At 42.7% G+C, this 19,691-nt stretch overlaps 1 protein-coding gene across 1 annotated transcript in view; it reads right to left on the reverse strand.

The window, feature by feature from the left end:
* sgcd (sarcoglycan delta) overlaps nt 1–12,622 on the reverse strand; it is a 163,031-nt gene extending 150,409 nt beyond the window's left edge. The window contains exon 1 of the mRNA XM_022760871.1: nt 12,583–12,622. The gene's annotated coding sequence lies outside the window, so the exon portion shown is untranslated. The remainder of the gene's footprint in view (nt 1–12,582) is intronic.
* Between the last annotated feature and the right edge of the window lie 7,069 nt (nt 12,623–19,691).

The raw sequence follows: 19,691 nt of genomic DNA on the forward strand, positions 1-19,691 counted from the left end.
TGAGCACACCTAGCGAGCACAGCTTTCAACACCTTGGACGTCATGAACATGAGCGTTTTCATTAGAAAAGACAGACTGTTTCTTCAGCTGTCTTTATGACAGCTAGATGTTAGCATAGAGCAACCAGCATCAAAGCCTATGACTCACATGTTAGCAACAGCCTTGACAACGACACATTGATTGACTGACACACACTAGGTGATAGTGAGTGGGACAGAACGTGATAAACTTCTATGTAAGTGCTGCAATCAAGTATAATAGTAATTATCAATATAATCATGATGATATTCATCAGGACTCGGGACAACCAGCCTGAAACCAGGACAAGCTCAGACAAACCAGGACATCTGGTCACCATAATGTTAGCGCTCTCCAGCCACTGCAGCATGCTAGGTAAGCTGTTGCTAACCGGACAATAAACTGACAGTTTATACAAGAGATGCTCGTACCATCGGTTGCCATCTCACAACTGAGACAGCAGCTGGCTGATATAAAGTTGGATGAAGTGGCGGCTAATTTAACAACTTCCTCTACCGCATTTGCAACATGGTCAACGATGCTAATTCACCAGTTTAAGTGCATCAAAGATAAACTAAGCCGTGAGAATCAACTACGGATGACAAATCCATTGAATGAACTAATTTTGATGTAATAAATAAATGCTGGTGTGACGCAGAGCTAACACTGACAGAAAAGCTAATCTTCTATGTCAACAGAGAAACCTGGCAAAGACACACTGTGCATTGAGCATCAGTGTAAAGAAGCCAAGACAAACGAGGAAAAGACAATGAAATCATCGCTCCGTAGCCAAGACAAAGATAATGTGCCACTGTCAATGTAAAATCATGTAATAACACTCATATGGATCAAACGGTTCCCTCAGTAGACATATGCAGGGAAACTATAAATATATGTATATACTGCTTATTACTATTGTTTTATATTCCTGAGCTCAGGCCCTGCAGAAAGTCACAGTTTAGTCATTTTGCTTCAGATCTGGAGCTCAAGCTGTTGCTTATCATTCAGCAGACTTCTTCATAATTATCAGCACTTAACCACTAACATGTTCTTAACAGAGTTCAGAGCAGATGATCACCCACAGAGCAGCAGCGGCAGCAGCCTTGCTTCATGTGCATCATTTCAACAGAACAGAAATAGAGGCATGAAGAGTGAAGAGCTTTTCCTGTGCACTGTCTCGTGTGAAGTAACGCTGATGGCCTCTCATGGAGCCTGAACGTGCTGCAGCTGGTGTTGAGGAGGCCTCCTCTCCTGAGCAGCTGAGGCAGCCTGAGGTGATCAGACGTACAGCACTCCACAGTTGTTGTCTCGCTGGTGCAGTTTTGTTTGTTTTAGCAAAAAAGAAATTTGTGGCCTGCCACGTGGCATCTGTCACGTCTTCCACATTCGAGACTGAACCTGCAGAGACAACACTCTACTGTCATGTTCAGAACTTCAAAGCTCCAACCCAAAAACATTTGCATGAATCTGCAAAGCCATCAACACGACTGCTTGATCAACTGATGAGCACTGCTCACGAATCTGTATATTTTTTTCTATTAAACATTTCAAGATGGATTCCACTTTAACATATTCATGTACAGCTTCCTCAGAGCCACTAGATCCCCTCACTGTAGGGGTCAAGCACTCAGGCCTGTACCGTTCTCTTGGCGTACGCCACACATGCACTGGTGAAGGATGACTCATCCGACCACATCACTTTTTCCACATCTCTGCAGAGCAGGGCCTCTGGTTTCTGCATCGCTGAACTCTCAAAAGCGCCTTCATCTTTGTAATGAGGGGTTCATGCACAGCAGCCCCACTATAATATCCCTCTCTATGTAACTGAGGACCGACTGCTGTTGCTGACGCAGTCCGATCACTTCCTGCAGTGACATTGTCAGTCAGCTGAGGAAGAGTTGTTCTTGTTTTTCTGTACATACTAACACCACGATGTGTGACCCTGTTTACTGATGTCTTCCAACATAGATCTAAATGCAGATGTCACTTTAGTCTCTGCTCCTATGGAAACATCAGCAGCTGAGTCACAATAATCAACCCTATTTCAAAGTCACTTATATCATCTCCTCTCGCCAGGCCTGCTCAGCATGTTCACACCTGCCACAGAGCATGATGGGATGTTGATGGATTAATTGCACCATGTATTGATTACATTTCCCTACATTACATTAAATTTCTTATTCATGTTTTTCCTTTAATTTCTGTTAAACTGGCTGCTGGTTTTTATACTGAACTACAGTTTACTGAAGCACTGAACAACTTTCTGCTCTGCATACATTTCATTATTCATAATATCATCATAAAGACTTGCACGATGACATGATGGTGAAGTGCCACAGGAAGTGTTAAATCAGCTTGTAAACAATGAATGAATCACTCCACAGGTTAAAAGAAGGATCAGTTCACAGAGAATGTGAACGTGCAGAATAGACTGCTGCTCTTTTTGACCATGGTTGCTGTTTAATTGGTTTATCATCATGTCGCTGCCAGTGCTGGTCTTCTCTGACTATCTGGGTCTGTTCAGGTTGAACAAATTTTGGATAGGGTCAACTTATTTTAAAAATTGGGTCCGACTCTCCTCGAATCCTTTTCAGACTGGGTTTTCTGTTTAAAATGAATTTGGTATTCTGTTCTATTCTAATAAAGACAGACCGCTTCACAGAATAAGAAAAAGGAAAGGAAATTAGTCTCGCACTTGCGCAACATTATGTCTTTTAATGCATAACATTAAAAGACTTAAGGGAGACCTTAAAGACTTGTGAGAGACAAATGTAAAACAGATAAAAACTGATGAAACAGAGGCCAAGATATGCTGTATTTGAGTCCCCTGTACGGGTCAAGGTCCAAAAACAGTGGATACTACACTTCCCATAATGCAGCTCATTAGCATCTTTCAGTAGACCCTCCCTGCCTGGCAAATGACCACATTTTTAAAACCCCACACCCTCAGTTTGTACCCTCAGTCTCAAGCCTGGACCCTGATGACATCACTATAACATTTGCCAAAGCTCCTCCATAAACTAATCTGAAATCTGTGAAGTGGCCCTTTAATTGCTTTTTTTTTTTTTTTTTAATTCATTGACTATAATTAAGCGCTGAAAGTCTGTAGTCTTTCCAGTCACAGCCTCCTACTTCACATAAAAGGTATTCTTATCTCTCTTTTTTTTTTTTTTTTTTTTTAAAGCACTCCAGCAGGACGAGGTTTATTCAGATTCTTTTGGGCGACTCCTGACTCACGCTGCATCAAAGTCCTCCGCTCTTTGTTCTGTCTCTAGGGATCAAGACATGGTCGAAGACAATCAGGTTGCTATGCCAACGGTTTGGCACCCAGCAGCAGCGTACACCCTGTCTTTTCCTGACTGAGCACCTTGCTGTTTTATAGCATCACAACAAGACACATTTACACGTCTTACTGTACCTGCTGCTGTTGAACAATTAGAGGCTGAGGTTTACACTGGTTGTTAAAGGGACGGAGGGTAATGTTGAAATTACATTAACGATACAACAAGATGAATGACAGAGTCTGCTTTCCAAGAGTCAAACCCCAACACTAAAAGCTTCGTATACACCTGACGCACAACCTTGCTTTGTTTGTCATTGTTGGTCTTTGCTTCAGTTTCTCAAAATGGAAAACTGAAGCAGCTCCAACAGAATCATTTAGGAAATGAAGTATGACTCAGCAACTGAACAGGCCTGAAAGGTACGTCTATTACGTTTTGGACCTATTACAGTTGGATCTATTTTTAGTGATGACGTCAAGTTTCCTGGATTTCAACAATGACTTTGGTGAGTACGAGTTTGTTATAACTCACAAAAACAATGGCTGACCCTTAATTAATTAAGTTCTCCCTTCAGGTCTTGAGAGGCGCCACTTTCACGCGGGAATCGAACACACTGCTCCCCTGTGTCACATTAATCCATCCACCACCACCTCCTCCTGACATGGACTCTTTCTCTCTTTATACTCTGTCACCGTCACGTTTCCCTTTGTCGTAATTACTGCGACCACTAGATGTCGCCTAGCAACAAAACATAACTGAGTCCTAATAACCTGCTGCACAGACGACCTATGAGTCAATCAATCTATGAGACAGTCTCCAAAATCCACCTACCACCACATGCAAAGCTCACTCATCAACGTGTTGTCACTTGCTTGTTTAATCTCTTTATAATGAAACAACAGACCGTTCCTTTAACCACGGAGCAGTTTAGTTTAAAGGGCAGATTGGATTATGACTGTTGGACCAGTAACAGTTATGATTTGGATTAATTACTGGAACAAGTTGGACAACTCATTCCAGTCGGGGTCAGCTGGTCCTGACTGTCCGTCTGCATTTCTGTTGTTGCTGAACGTCGTCTGTTGTTTTGCAGAATTATCCTACTACTTCAGTGTTCTGATACAGGGTCGGATCTTTGTTTAAAAATTAAACCAGTAGCATCTGTTTCCAACCCAGACTCTCAAACCCTCTGGCTTCCTCTTTGTTTTTGCCAGAGAGAACAGAGGTAATGATGCAGATGCCGGTCCAGCTTTTTGGTTATTGAGTGACTTGATGATACTTCAAGATGAAACTACAAAAAACATGGAGCTAAAAAGACTCCAAAACCCTTCATACAACGTGATGAATTATATATTTATTTATCTCTTCAGCTTGAAGCAAGTTCCTCTTTTGTCATACGTCCACAGCCCTGCTGGCTTCTGTCTGTGCCCTCTTCACCTATTTTTTACTTCACTTCATCCCTCGCTTTCATCTGTCACCATCAAGTCTCTCCCTCTTCTCATCGTTCCCGCCGTTCGTCTCAATGCGTCTTGCAGAGCTGCTTTTTTCCTCTTTCCTCTCTTTTCTTCACCTCAACCCGTCATCATGGACTCTTTCACTCTCACATGATTTCTCTCCTCTTCACGTCTCGCTCTTTTCCTCGCTCTCATTTCATCCCTTTAATGCCTTTTTCTCCCTCCCCTCCTGTTTTCTTCACCTGTCCCCTCCCACCTTCCTCCAGACCTCTCACTGATCCCCCCCCCCGTGCCTTCCTTCGTCTCCCGTCTCCGTTACTTTCTGTCCTCCTCTTCGAATCTCCTTTCTCATATCTTTTACCTTCTCCTCCCCTCCCTCCCTCCCTCCCTCCCTGTCCTGCGAGGCCTTTGCATATTTCAGCCGGCGACACGACCACAGAGAAGAGTTAGAGATGGTCACAGAGTGTGGTCGACAGCGCTGTGCAGTAAATCCCTCGCTGACCTCCCACTGCATTTAAATTCTCTAATCTAGTGACAAAAGGAACGAGGCGATGAGCTGGTGCCTTATGGGAAAGGTCAAATTGCTAACTAATCTGCCCCCCCCCAGCCTCCCTCCCTCCCTCCCTCCCAGTCGTCCCCCGACGGTGCTCTCCACTCTGTAAAAGCCCCACTGTGTCATTGCACTCATGTCTGGAGGTCACTGTACTCCGCAGAGCGACCTCACAAGTTTTGTGTAGCAATTAATTACCATCACGGTGGCCGGCACATATGGGCCTATTATCATAAGGCCTCATGGGAGGATATTTCCTGCAGCCATTATTCTGTGAGAAGTGACAGGGAACGTTTTAAAATGCCAACAGGCTTCGCTTGCACGCCTTTGTCGCTCCTTCGACGGGCCGGAGATGAGCGGATATGGATATTTTTAACAACATTTCTGCTCTTACAGAAGCGGTGGAGGAAGGATGAGAGAGGAGAACGTGGAACGAGCAGGTGGGAGGACAAGTATCCTCTTCAGATGATCTCGAGGACGTTTTTATTCTTTTACATTTACAGCTCGTTTCTGAAAAGCCTGGTGTCACCTTGAGAAGTATCACAGATTAACGAGCTGCGTCACCTGCACAAGTAGATAAGTGAGAAATAATCTCTTCTCGGTTTTAATCCTGAAGATCTGATCGTTTTTATGGTCACTGTTTTTCAGCATTAGACATTCAAAGTGTCACCACCTTTCAAAGAAAAGAAAATACATATTGCAGGAAACGTTGTTGCTACTTGATTGTTTTTTTTTTTACTAACGTAAAGACGATATGTTGTTAATTTACATATTTGGCCGCTGATACTGAAGGTGTCGTTAAAAACATTGACAACTTGTTTTCCACCAAAATATCTGATCTGGCTGTAAAACATAATCTGCAGCAACTCCAGCGTTATTACAAAACATTATTTACTTATTTATTTTATTATAATCAAATTTTTTCATCAGAAATGTGGCCTAATTGATTTGTAAATCTTCTGTTGCCTAAATCACAGTCAGGACTCTGGGTGTGAACCCTGACCCTGGTCTCTGGTGTGACAGCTGTTTCTCTTGTACGATTACATTTCCTACAAAACATATTTGCTGTTGCAGTTTAGTTGTATGTTAATGTCATTTCTCAGAGACATGTTTGTTATACAGTATAGAGTTTCCACGGCCTCCATAGACTCACATTTGACAGTGATGGAGAATGTGTATAAACAATATATGAAACAATATGATGATTTGTCTCCATTCCCATGTCTGTAAACATTTATTGCAGGTATTTTTCTTCCTGTAGACAGAATTTCTAATTGGGTCAAAGGTCAGAGACAATAATTTGCTGATGACAATTAGATAATTTGTTCATACTGCAGTGCTCAATTAGAGGCTAATTTCCAGCACACCAGGTGAACATTCATCCACATGTATCATAAACATGTTTCTTATTCACGTTGCAGTGATATGAATATGTGATATGAAAAAGAAGATGCAGACAGTTAAATCACCAAGTTACTTCAAAATCAATTCCTTTTCAGCTTGGTTTTGACAGCGACGGTCTCTGATCGGACGTGTAGGAGCTCCGGGTCTCTGCTGCGCCGCAGTGGAAGATATAAATATGTAAAAATGTTGCTGGAATCAAGCTTAAGGAAAACACCTTGTAAATCTTTATCAGTATATAAGGCCCAGACTGGAACATTTCCTCAAGTCCCACAAGAATAATAATTATTACCTGGGGGAAAATTGCTGATTTTAATCCCCTGCAGAATATGCCAAAGTCAAAACTCCAGCACAGATGACTCTGGTGAAGATAAGAGCCCCCCCCATTGATCATTTTTAGCCTGTGGGAAATCACATTTTTCCTCTGGATACTTGATTTCTTTTTTTTTTTATCTTTGTCCTGCAACGCTTCTTTTTCACCAACCAAACTCCAGCACAAACTTTGTTGAATTAAGAAGCGACTGTAAACTGTGAAACTCTGCTCTTAAAACAACTGTACGCAGACGCTGGGGATTCCTGCAGCTCTGACGCAGTTTAATTAATTATGTGTAAATGTTTTACATGAAACATCAGAGGTGCCGGGGGAACTTTTAATTTGATGAGATCCTTACAAAATGCAAGTTGAGCGTTTCCCAGTAGAACCAGCAGAGTGAATCTTTCTGCTGCTTCATTTCAATTATTTAGTATTTCCTGTTTGTGGCTGCGGCGGCGGCAGTGAGGATTCAGAGCCTCGTGTCTTTGCTTTTGTTCCCCTTTGTTGCCTTTTTCCTCAGTAACAGCATTTCCCTGCATCCCCAGTGTCCTGGCTGAGCATCTCAATCGCTCCATATTTCATTCTTCACTCTCTCCTACTTTTCCATCTTTCACTCTCTCCTGTTCTCCCTCTCGTTCCGGGCCTCTCTCGCCTTCCTTCCTGTATTGTTGGCACCGCTAACGGGCTTTTTTCGAAGTGGCCTTCAGAAGCAGCTGGATCGCCGCCGGGAGTCTTTGGAGACCTGCCAGGCCGTCATATGCCCCTCTCCACTTTATCCTCCTCTGCCTGCCCACCTCTGCTTCTCCTCCTCTACAAATTTTAATCTTTTTTTTTTCTCTCTCTCTCTCTCCACCACCATTCATCCATCCTCCCCCTCTCCCTCTCTCAGCCTATTTCCTTACTTCATTCTTCTGCATCTCTTCACTCGTCATCTTCTTCCCCCCTTAACGCCCATCTTTTCATCTCTTGTTGCTCCTTCCCTCCTCGGTCGATCATTCTGTAAAATCACAGCTCACTTTTTTCTTCAACATTATACCATCAAAGCAAAACTGGAATTCATGAAGCTAAACTGCAGTAGCTCCAACCAGCTGCTCTTTCTTCTAACTTTTGCTGACCTGATCCCGCTGGGGAGGGAAAACAAACGCCACTGCTGTTGTCCAACAGTAAAAAAAAAAAAGTTACTTCAGCTCTCCAGCTTCCTCTTTGCTCTACTTCCATTTGTTTTTATAACTATCTCTCTCTCTGTATTTGGTCTATCCTCAGGTCTCTGTCAGACCAGGTCTGACCGTCCTTGGGCGCCTTTCAGATCTGGCCCGCGTTTTTAAAAATACATTATGAACATCTGTTTCAGGTCGGCTCTGGATCAGGTCCAAAGGTTTGGACTCACGAGGACCTGCGAGTCCTTCAATTCACGCTGGGTCACATATACAAAATACTCTGTCTGATGTTATGTTGTACAAAACAACATGATATGAAAGAAATGCAACAGTTTCACTACAAAGTTGTTCTCAATACTTTGTTAGTGAAGCTTTTCAAAATGAATCATTGATCATGAACTAATTAACTATTTATTCATCTAATAGCTGATCCACGGCTTTTTAAAGGGGAATTCCATCTATTTTACACGTAAATTTACTGTGTGTGAAAACAGTTTGTCAAGTCAGCGAAATTACTTCACCGACATCAGCCAGGTGTCTCAGCTCAGCTGCTGTTTAACAGCACCGTGCTGAACAGGTGACAGGTCTGTTTACAGTGTTTGTGCTTGGAGAAGGTGCGAAAATCAACATGTTGTGTTTACACCTGCGACTATTGTGGGGTCTTTGGACCTGCGACATGAATGCTGATTGTTCCCTTTTCTATGATGGCATGGACTGGAAATATGTAATAGACACAAGCAGCGTGCACAAGTCCAAATACTTCAACAGAAGGCCGTTTGCCCCACATTAAACAAGAAGATCTGTCAGTATCAGCATTCNTTTTCTATGATGGCATGGACTGGAAATATGTAATAGACACGAGCAGCGTGCACAAGTCCAAATACTTCAACAGAAGGCTGCTGTCGTGGCGATGCCTCCCTCTTTGGGGGTGTGGCTTCTGAATGAACCTCTTATTATCCATATAAATTGTCACATGGTTTATACCTGAAACACGTTTGTCGTTTGCCCCACATTAAACAAGAATATCTGTCAGTATCAGCATTGTTTGCTCTCTTCGAAATATGTGCATTGCATTATGGGAAGTGTAGGCATTCCAGGCCCTTCCCAAAAACTTGTATGTTTATTTCAGGTAGTGAGGGGGATAAAAATCGTCAATTCGATGCATCAACCTGCAGCTCATGCAGAAGATTTCTGGCAGCTCCTGTTCCCGCGGTGCAGCCGGCGCTCCGATGTGTGTTTCCTAACGCAACGCCTGGTAATCGTGACCTCAGGCAGACACATAATCTGTCAGTCAGCGTCTTGTCTGATTTAAAGGTCTGTTTTTGGTTTTTTTTTTGTCTTTCCTTTTTGCCAGAGTCACAACTGTTTCTGTTCTCTCCCCGTCTCCTACACCTTCTCCAGCCCTCTGCCCCGTCAGTTTACTGAACCTTTCTCCAGGATCATTAGAATCCGAACACCAGACAGTCTCACAAGGAGCACTTCATCGCAAAGTGTTCAAAGACACACGTTCACTGTCAAAAGGCTTTTAATAAAAGTGTGGAAACTGATGAAATACGAAGCAGGTTCTTGCTCTTGCTCAAACACAGAGTGCTCAGTCAACTTCCTGCTAAAATAAAAAATTTTAAAAAGACAGAACTATGGATGCTGCAGTGCACACTCTTATACAAACCTAAACCCACAGACATGTAAGGTGAATAATTAATGTAGGAGTGACTTGTCAATATTTACATCCCTGGAGAGAATCACGTCTCAAGGTTCTGAAATTTTTTTTTAAAAAGTTGTAAAGAAATGTGAGTGAATTTTTGTGTCTTTCACTGAATGTCTGCGGCTCATCTCAAATACATTAAGCTGGAACATAAATAATTCTGCCTCAAACTTTGCAAATTCATGGTTCTACACACCTAGAATGTGTCCTGATCATCACGTCCTCATTCCTTAACCAAAAAAAAAAAAAAAAAAAAATACATGCCTGGAGCTCACCAGCAGCATTTTCCTTTGTAACTCGGAGTAACTCGGCTCTTTCATCAAAAGGATTCTTTTAACTTCCAGGAGTTAATATTTCATTTTACCAGGTTACCGTCCGATACTGTATATGATGCAGTGAACTGTTATTGTTCTCTCTGTTTATGGCCGATACAGGAACACAGGAGAGACCTCTGCTCTCTACATTCAGAGTCTCCTCGGGACTAGAACTAATCCTCAGATGGACCCGGGGGCTCAGCTGACCCAGACGTCTTTGTCCCGTCTTTGTCGTCAGACTGAAATATAATCTACGCAGCTCTTTCACTCCTTACAGCAGGAGACGAGATAAGCGACCAAACAAATTAAACACGGTGAGATGCTGCTACACAAACGCCACAGTGCATGCACGCTGCAGCTTCCTGAGAGTCAAAGTCACTCTCTTATTTTATTTTGCAGTCTGTCGGCAGCAGAAAAAGCCAAAAGGCGTAGGAGTCGACGAGTCTGGTAACACGACGGCGTTTGTTATTGTTCCTGGTGTTGCTCTCTCTCTCTCCGTGTGTGCGCTTTTGATTTGATTTTTTTTTTAAAAAAGCCATTTTCTGTTTTCTTGCTTGAGGAAACACCTGTGAAATCAGTCGAGCCGCTCTGGTAACATGACGGTACGTGCCAGGATGTAACTGACTGCTCTGTGCCTTTGTATTTATTCACAGCGCTAACACAGAGCCAACAGGAAGAGGCTCCCATCACACTGGAGCAGACGCTGTGGAGGCCTGACTTCAGCAGGCACCTGTGCTTTTCTCACCAGCATTTACTCAAGCACAACTTTGAAGTACTTTGTCTATCCACATTTTATATTACACAATATTTCTATTTCACTATGTCCCATTTATTTCAGTACATCTACCTCACAGCTGCAGTCGGTGGATACTTTTGTGTAACACTTCTTCTGTATTTGAAGTGAGATTCTGGTGTTTGTGGGCCCCCCGTCCAGCGTGTTGATGTTAGTGTGAAGCTTTGGCCTGTGTGTGGCCATTAACAAGTGTTGAAAGTGTGACATGTGAGGAAATGGTTCCGTGCACATTATCTGAATAAGGAAGGTGTGAATGCGTGTGATGGGATCTGCCCGAACACCTCAGGAGGCTGAGTTGAGTTGAGTTGAAATCTTAAGAGGATGTGAAGGCAATCTTTGACACCTACAGGTGACTTGCTGCCATCTCAAATTACTGAGGCGCAGGTTTCGCTCCAGAGGACAGAGATCAGACCTCAATGAGGATAATGAGAACTCATTAAAAACACCAGGTGTGAACCCAACAGATCGTTTATTTCCTGGATAATTTATCTGAATAAATGAATACCAGGTGAGCATGGAGTGTAAAACTATAGTTATTGGACACACAACAAGTACTTATCACCGACTGCCACGATTTAAGACGAATGTGGGTTATATATTGGAATAATGTCATAAAAGAATCTGTGAATTCATACACCAGTTTGGATCAAACACACCAAAACATTTTTTTCCTGGCGAGTACATACACAACACACACATCTGTCCCTCCCTTCTGGTCTGGTTAAGCAGTGAACACACTCCGCTATTATTCCTCCTCCGCAACCGAGGCTGCGTAGTTGCTAGTTCTATTGCTATTCACGAATACATTCGCTCAAGTGTTATGTTGTTTATCCTTTGTTGGAGCACGTGGCATGTTCACATCTCCGTCATTTTCCTTTGTTTAATAGTACGTCCCTGACAAACTTTTTGCTGCAAATGTAAAATATAAAATATTGTTTTGGTGAAAGGAAAATGTTTATGAAAATATCTGGTTCAAATATATTCAGGTTTCACAAACTGTGGATGCTTTACCTGGCAAGAATATATATATATATATATATATATATAAACTCTTGCATAGAGAATACTTTGTTTTTGTGATGAAATAAATCACATCACTGTCTTCGCCTTCACCTGTGTTTTTCCCATTGAGGAGTTTAGGACTGAACCCTGCGCCCAGCCTGAAAGTCTTTGAGATGAACTTCTGTTTTAAGGGGGATATTTTCCTTACTGTCAACAAATCCCATGAAACACCCGAAATAAACACTGAGTTGATCCCGCTGAGTGTTGACTGTGTTGCTGAAGCCTGGTGCATCTCATTCCTCTGAGCCTCGGCGCTCCATTGTTGCTCAGTAACGATTAAAAACACATCAGTGAGGCACACTGTTGCACTGGGTGACATGTTCCTTCATTACCGTAAACACACACACTGTAGTTTATTTTCAGTGTGTCCCACACACACACACACACACACACACACACACACACACTGTCCTGTAGTCCCCAACAAATGCACTATTTTGTCCGATTACACTCAAGCAGACATGCACTACAGGAACAAACACACACATCAAGCTTGATGCATGCACATATCACAGACTGCAACACACACACACTTACCTCAGTGTATGAGTGTGCTGATTCGGAGGTTCTGACAGGGTCCGGGGGATTTCTCTAATCACCTGAGATGAGGAGGTAGAAAGATACAGTCAGCAGGTGAGGGATGGCCCGCCTCTAAGCTGATCATCTCCTCCCAAGCCCATATTATTATTTCCCAAGTTTCTCCAATTAGGCAAGTGCTGATGTGGGATCAGCGCACAAGATCTCCTACAGTCATCGTTTTCATTACTGAGAGAAAAGGCAGAAACGGGAAGAACCCAGGGACTGGATCAGCACAAATTCCTCAAAAAAGAATCCTTCATAAATGAAGTTTTCACGGAGCTCTGGAGGTCGTCTCAAACTCTGCGCGCCCTGGTTTCAGCTGAGGTTGTGCTGCGTGTGACTTTTGTTGTGTTTTCATGTGAAATCGCAGCGGTTCAGTCGTTAAGCAACTTACTTAACTGTATTAAAAAAAAAGACAGATCCCAAAATATCAAGCAGCGCACCATAGAAAAGTCTCATTATCGATAACGGCGATTCTGACCCTGTATTACTTGGTATCGGATCGAAAAGCTGTGGTATCGCTCACCCCTGGTGCTGACTTCAACATTTTCATGACTTAATGTATAACTGTCTGATCAGAACCAGTCTGTAAGGAGACCGTGTGATGACGCACATGAACCTCATCGTTGCGCAACAGGCATAGAGAACCATGGTCCCAATCCTGATCATCTAGAACCTAAACAGAACCACGTGATCCGGCCTCGAATTAGCGGCCTTTATGTCTTTCTGAATTGATCTCAGTAGAAGTTTTAATGGATGTTTTGTACTTTTTCATGACTCGTGCGTTTCCCTAATTTTTCCTCACTACATCATCAGACTGTCAATGCTGTGCAGAAATGCAGGAAAGAGTTCATTCTCACATGCAATACGTTCGGCTATATGTCTTGAGCCGTTATTAATGCAGCACAGTGCAGATTAGAGCAGGTTGGAGACGAGGTGTAGTTTAAAAAAGCCTGAGCAGCACTTCTATAGTGCTGTGGTTATGTGTGAAGATGAAGAGCCAAAACATTTTCCATCAGCACAAATCCAGTGTCAGTGTGCACAGAGCTGCTATTGACACTGGTGACACACCTTGATTGAGTCTTTAATGGTTCCCCTCCTTTAGGTCGGGGAATAAAAACACTGTTTAAGGAATTAGCGGCTCAGCGAAGTGAAGCCGCGCAGCATATGGAGGTTTAAAAATGTGGCCGAATCAGCAGCTTTTACTTAACGGCAACTCGTGAAAATGCTTTGAGTCGAAGACTTACCGAGTGTGAAAAGGGGCAAGTGTTTGCAACAGTGTGTGTGAGGGTGTGTGTGTGTGTGTGTGTGTGTGTGTGAGGGTGTGTGTGTGTAATGAAGGCCACAGAGTGTCAGGAAGAGCACCGACTCTTTATTATGCCTCTGCAACCGTGGCCGTCCCATTCTCGTGAACGTGATCTCAGTAACGCCTTGAGGGAATTTCTTCAAACTCAAAGCATGAATTGATTAGAATTTGATGGTCAAAGGTCAAAGGTCAAGGGCATCACTGAACTCACAAAACTTGGTTTTCGCCATAACTGACTCATAAAGAAACAGGAAACAGGAAACAGGAATAGGAAATAGGAGTAGTATCCCCTTGTTTGTTAGTCCTGTGTTTGCCAGCCTTGCATCAACACTTCACCTGAGCTATCTTCTTTTCCAATCCTGGCTTGTTATGCTTGGAAAGCAAAAGCTGTGAGTTTGTGTTTAATTTTCTTTGTACTAAAATCCTATATTGAAGAGCATTCATGACTGATAATAACATTTGTAAATGCTCAGTTTAGTAGCATGTAGCATGTACCATGTAGCATAGTGTGTCGAATAGGATTTGCAGTAGCACTGAGTTGTACTGTCTGTATAGAGTAGATTTGTTTATTTCTGTTCAGATTAATATATTTCTAGCACTTACTGTATCAATAAATCACATTATATGAAATTTCTGTAAAAGACAGTTATTCGTGTTTTTTCTCTTTTCTTCATAGTTTCACTCAAAGTCACTGAGAAGAGCTGAGATGCTAATTTCTTATGACATCCTGCACCTTAACTGGTTGGCAGAGGCGTACAACCATGAGGTGGTAATTCTAGCTGCTTTTCATTTCTCAAACATTTAGCAATTATGTGCTCCAACATATCCAATGCAACTGCAGAAAATAGCAGTTTCAATATTGGTATGAATACTTAAGCAATTTGTAATTTACACTTGTCCAAGGCTACCAGAACACACTGCCAATGTAAAACAATCAGAAATAGCCTCTGAGTGGGCGCTCTAATTAATTCAGAATGAGAAGCAATTTAAGAACAAACCGTACATTTGACCTTTTTTGTAAGGCAAATGTGTAACTACAGAGTGACTCACTGATACAAGGAACTTCCTGTTCACTTTCTCACATAGAAAAAGTTTTCCTCACTCTGAAGTAAAAGTATATGCAGATAGTGAAAACAACGATGCCACGGCTTGTTAAACAGGAACTTTTCTCGCAGTCATTAGAGCAACAGCAGCAGCAGCAGCTGCCATGACAACAATAACAAGACCTTGCACATTTAACACTTCAGTCAAAGGGAGAAGAGCTTGAGCCACTTCACCCACCATATGAGCAACACACCCCCCCCCCCCCCCCCCCCCCCCCACTTCCTTAATGTAATTAGATTTTCATCCTTTCAGAAAACAGCATTCATTCCCCACATGTGGCTCGTGACCATCCTGCCGCCTTCGCTCCTGTTCATCATTTCTTTCCTACTCTACGTGGAGAGGACAAGAATACAGCGGCCATTACACACACCGCCGCCCAATTAGAGCAGGAATGTGAATTAATGAGCAGGTCGGGGCAGGTTAATGAAGGGTGGCGCTGATCTGCTGAGGGCTGAAATTAAAAACTGTATCCTCTGTCCGGGGAAAGTTTCACCGAGGCGGCTGCTCACCTCTGAGTGTGAGCATTATCACGTCAGTGCTGCTTCGCATTTGTGCCATCGCTCTTTAAATTATCATGCAGCGGCGCCGAGCGGCTGCTGCGAGGGCGGGAGGTGACGTGTCATGTTTTATAGGCCGCTGTCAGCCCTCCTGAACACGACTTCATTTTCACCAAAAACGAGAAAATTACACAAAACAGTTGCGGCAGGAAGAGGAAGAGAGGCAGAAATGAGCGAGTAATGCTGAGAATAATTACTAATGGATGTGTTTATTTGAGATTTTTATGGGTTTTACAAGTAATCCAATGGTTGTACATCAGTTTAGAGGGAAAACTATCACCGCCTGGAGATGATTTAATATCCTGACAATACACTGCAAAAAATATCCAACAAAACACATGGTTTTCACTGTTCTGTGTGTGTGTGAATGCCAAACACCTAATTCTAATATCAAACAACTGCCTGTGGTGCGTCCTAATACAATTTATGTATTTGCTTATTTATTGGTTGTCAGTTTATGATCATCCCAGGGGGACATTTACTTTGCAATACAGGCCTTGGCGTACGCAGCAACTCAAGCAAAACAGTCTCCACATAAAACACAACACAAATACAAAAACATCTGTCAAAGTGAATCGTTGTTTAGTTGACTAATACCCACTGATAAGACAGATCTGGTGCTTGTGTATCTAAAGGATTTAAAGGCTGCATGAAAATATACTGTTCTTGATATTTGCCAAATCGCCCTCTGAAAATCTCACATCTCCACCCTGTGACTGGAACCATTTGTCTCTACTGAAGATTTTCGTTTTAAAAAAAATATTTCATGAACGTCTCATTAAGAATTCTATTGAATTTAACTAGATAATATAAATGAGAGAAGGCTACTTTGATACCTGAGTGACATGTTGTACCTAAAAACACCCACTCTTCCTCTAAAGTCCACAGCAACTTTCCGCTCACCACCTGCAGGGACAGGCATCGGGTTGGGGTGCATTGCAAGCCGGGTGGCAGGTCTGATCCCTGGTGTCACAGACAAGCTCCCGGGATGTACAGCTGATCCTCCTCCTGTATTGCTTAAGTTCAAAGGTGCAGCTGACTTTTGAGTCTGCAATTGAGCATTTCATTTTCTGTCTTTATCTCAATCCGGAGGCTCTTATTGCAATTTCTACCCTTGGAAAACAACTGATGTGCTTGTGTCTGCGTGTTTGTAGCTGTTAGTGTGACGTGCCATTAGCTGGATGTCGAATGAGGGTCAGGGAACCCGAGCAGATGACTGGAAACCATCCACAAATCCTCAGGCTCGCATGACAGACAAACAGCTGCATAACAGAAACAAACTTGCAAACCTAACAAGCTAAGAGAGAAATTGCATCCGGCGGGAGTCTCTGCGTCTGCAGGGGAGGATGTGATTCTCACTGACAGACGATTGTTTAACCAACAAAAAAAAAAAGCAAAAACCCGACTCTTTGGGGAAAATGAAGGCTTCAATTTCCTGGGCAGGCTGCAGAAGCAGCGGCTGACGGCACACGGGGCTCAAAAGGACTCAGAAATTCTGAACACTGCAAATATCCTGCGAGAGCCCGGCTGAGAAATGAGCTACTGCAAACCAATCAAGCTGCACTGAACCAACACGCTCGCAGCTTTTCAAGAGGAGTAGGGGAGGCGATCATGTCTGCTGCACACACATGAAAGGACACCTGATATCAGAGATGGGGAAATGCACTGAGCAAAGACCTGGATGTCATTTTTCTTTCTCTTTATATATTTAGACTTTGGAGTTTCTTCTCTCTCTGGCAGAGAAATGAGGATCACAGCACTGAGGGTGAGTGACAGTGTTCGTAGCCTCGCCCTCAACACCACAAGATTATTTTTCATTTTAACGTTGACTGACTTTATTAATTACTCTAAGAGGCATAAAAGGGTACATAAACTAATGAACACTTGCACTGCGTATATTATACACTTGATTACACCCCATGCTGTTTCAGATGTTTGTGGCAGTCACAAGATTTGCCTCCAGCGTCTGGGAAAGAAAGAGAAGGAAAGAACGGTGAATGAAAGGAGGAGAAAGAGGGTGAAATGCAGGGTTTGAATTACAGGGGGCATTGGGGGGTATGACCTCCCAGATTAAGACTTGGACCCTCCCCCCCCAAGAGAGGTACAAACAATACAATACAATACAGGAGGTTGAGACATTTATATCCTTCTGTAATTGTAAATATTACAATATATTTCCCATATTTATGCCTGGAAGAATCATTAAAATATGATGTCAGACACCCCTAAAGTGGACCGTACCATTTCTTAACCTTGAAGTTAGCTTAGCATCTCCTCTGCCTGCTTCACTCCATCAGTGGCTCCGTCCTCAAGTCTCTGGTCCCGTGCATTGCACAGACACTGATGGTAGATGTAAAAAGCTGCAACTAACTATCAATCTTGTTAACTACACTTTACTTTCTGACCTTCAGAGTTTCTGAATTACACTGTGTCAAGTATCTACAGATGAATGCTAATGTTAGCTAGCTTCTAACTTTAACATAAAGTTACAGTTTAGCTGTCTAATGCTAGCTAGTAGTAGTAGTTTGAGGTTGTCACTGACTTCTTTTGTTTTCATGTCTGACCTGATTTCCTATTACTCTCTTTTCACTTTCCTTTTACCATCTCCATTTTATTTTCAACTATTATCTTTTATTTCTTTGCTTTCGTCCTCCCTCATCTTCCCTTTGCTCAGATTCCCATCCTTGTTACTCCCTCTTACAGCTCTCCATCTGTTTTCTCAATCTGAGCCTTTATTTCTTTCTCTCCCGTCCCCAAATTTCTAGGTCACTCTCTGTTTCTCCCTCCCTGTCTCAGCTGCACAGACCTCAGTGTCTCTCTCTCTCCCACTCTATCCATCTCTCTCCAGCTAAGAAAGATTAAAGTGGAGGCAGAAGTCGCGTTAATGGCCATCAGCTCTTCCTGTGCTGGCAGTTTCACCATCTGCACCGCCTACCTGCTTAATTAGTCGAGAGGCGAACCTCTGGCAATGAACCTGACACTAACTGCACACTCACACACACATCCTTCCACATACACTGCATACTTATGAGGACCTCGATTCATTTTATAATCATACCTTACCCTATACAACAGTGTGTAATATTTACGGACAAATAATTTGAGCCTTTCTGCTTTTTATCTAACAGTATTGACAAAAAGTGGGGAAGAGCCTGTTCTCCTGCAGCTTTTACACCTGCTGTTGTAAACACAGGTGTCTGGTAGCTGCTGTATTTCCTAGGACATCATGTAAAGTCTGTAGCCGTGCTAACAGCACATTGAGGCTGCAGTGAAACCTGCTGTACTGTTTATCCTTTCACACACAGCTTGTCAGACCCAGATCTGCACTTTCAGACTGGACCTGACAGACTGATGGAAAAGATAAAATATGCGAGTTCTAAAAATCAAGCTAGTGCTATAAAAAGAGAATTGAAAGCAGACCAACCCTCCTTCACCTTGCTCCGCTGTTGTGCTCCACCCAGCCCTTCATCTACATCCTCGCTGTGTTCACTGTCTCAGTTAATGCAGGAATCGGGAGCTTGCTAACCTGTGAGTCAGCCATAATGATGTCCTCCGGCAGCTAATACGAGCTTGAAGCCTCAGTGCAAGAGGAGTAGACCACAAGTTCACATATTGATTGACAGCTATGAGCTCCCATCCCTGACTTTGGCCTTCTCTGATTGGTCAGAAGAGCGAGGCTCATCAGAAATTTTAGAAGGGAATATCTCACAGGTCAGGATCACAGAGGCGTTTAGCATTAAGATACGTCTTGAGCATATTTCCATTTAAAAAACATTCAAAAAAGTTACCTACTGTAGTTTTAAGCTCAGCTGTGGTTTAAGTGGAATTCTACATTAACATGTCAGGGTGGCAATTTCCTTATAGCTTGTTAGCACGTAACACTTATTAGCATGATAATATGCTAATTATCTGTCAAAAGCATGTTAGCACATTACCGTGTTATGTTAGCATTCATGTCAAAATACATTGACATCTAAAGGAATTCATTAGTTTAGACATGTTTACTGTAGAACCGGACAAGTTGGTGGCACTAAATCATAATTCTGTGAATCACCAGTCATTAAGAGGCATCCAGTATTCATGACAATCCATCAAACAGC

The sequence above is a fragment of the Seriola dumerili genome, unplaced genomic scaffold, assembly GCF_002260705.1.
Source record: "Seriola dumerili isolate Sdu_G_001 unplaced genomic scaffold, Sdu_1.0 BDQW01000367.1, whole genome shotgun sequence".
NCBI lineage: Eukaryota > Metazoa > Chordata > Actinopteri > Carangiformes > Carangidae > Seriola > Seriola dumerili.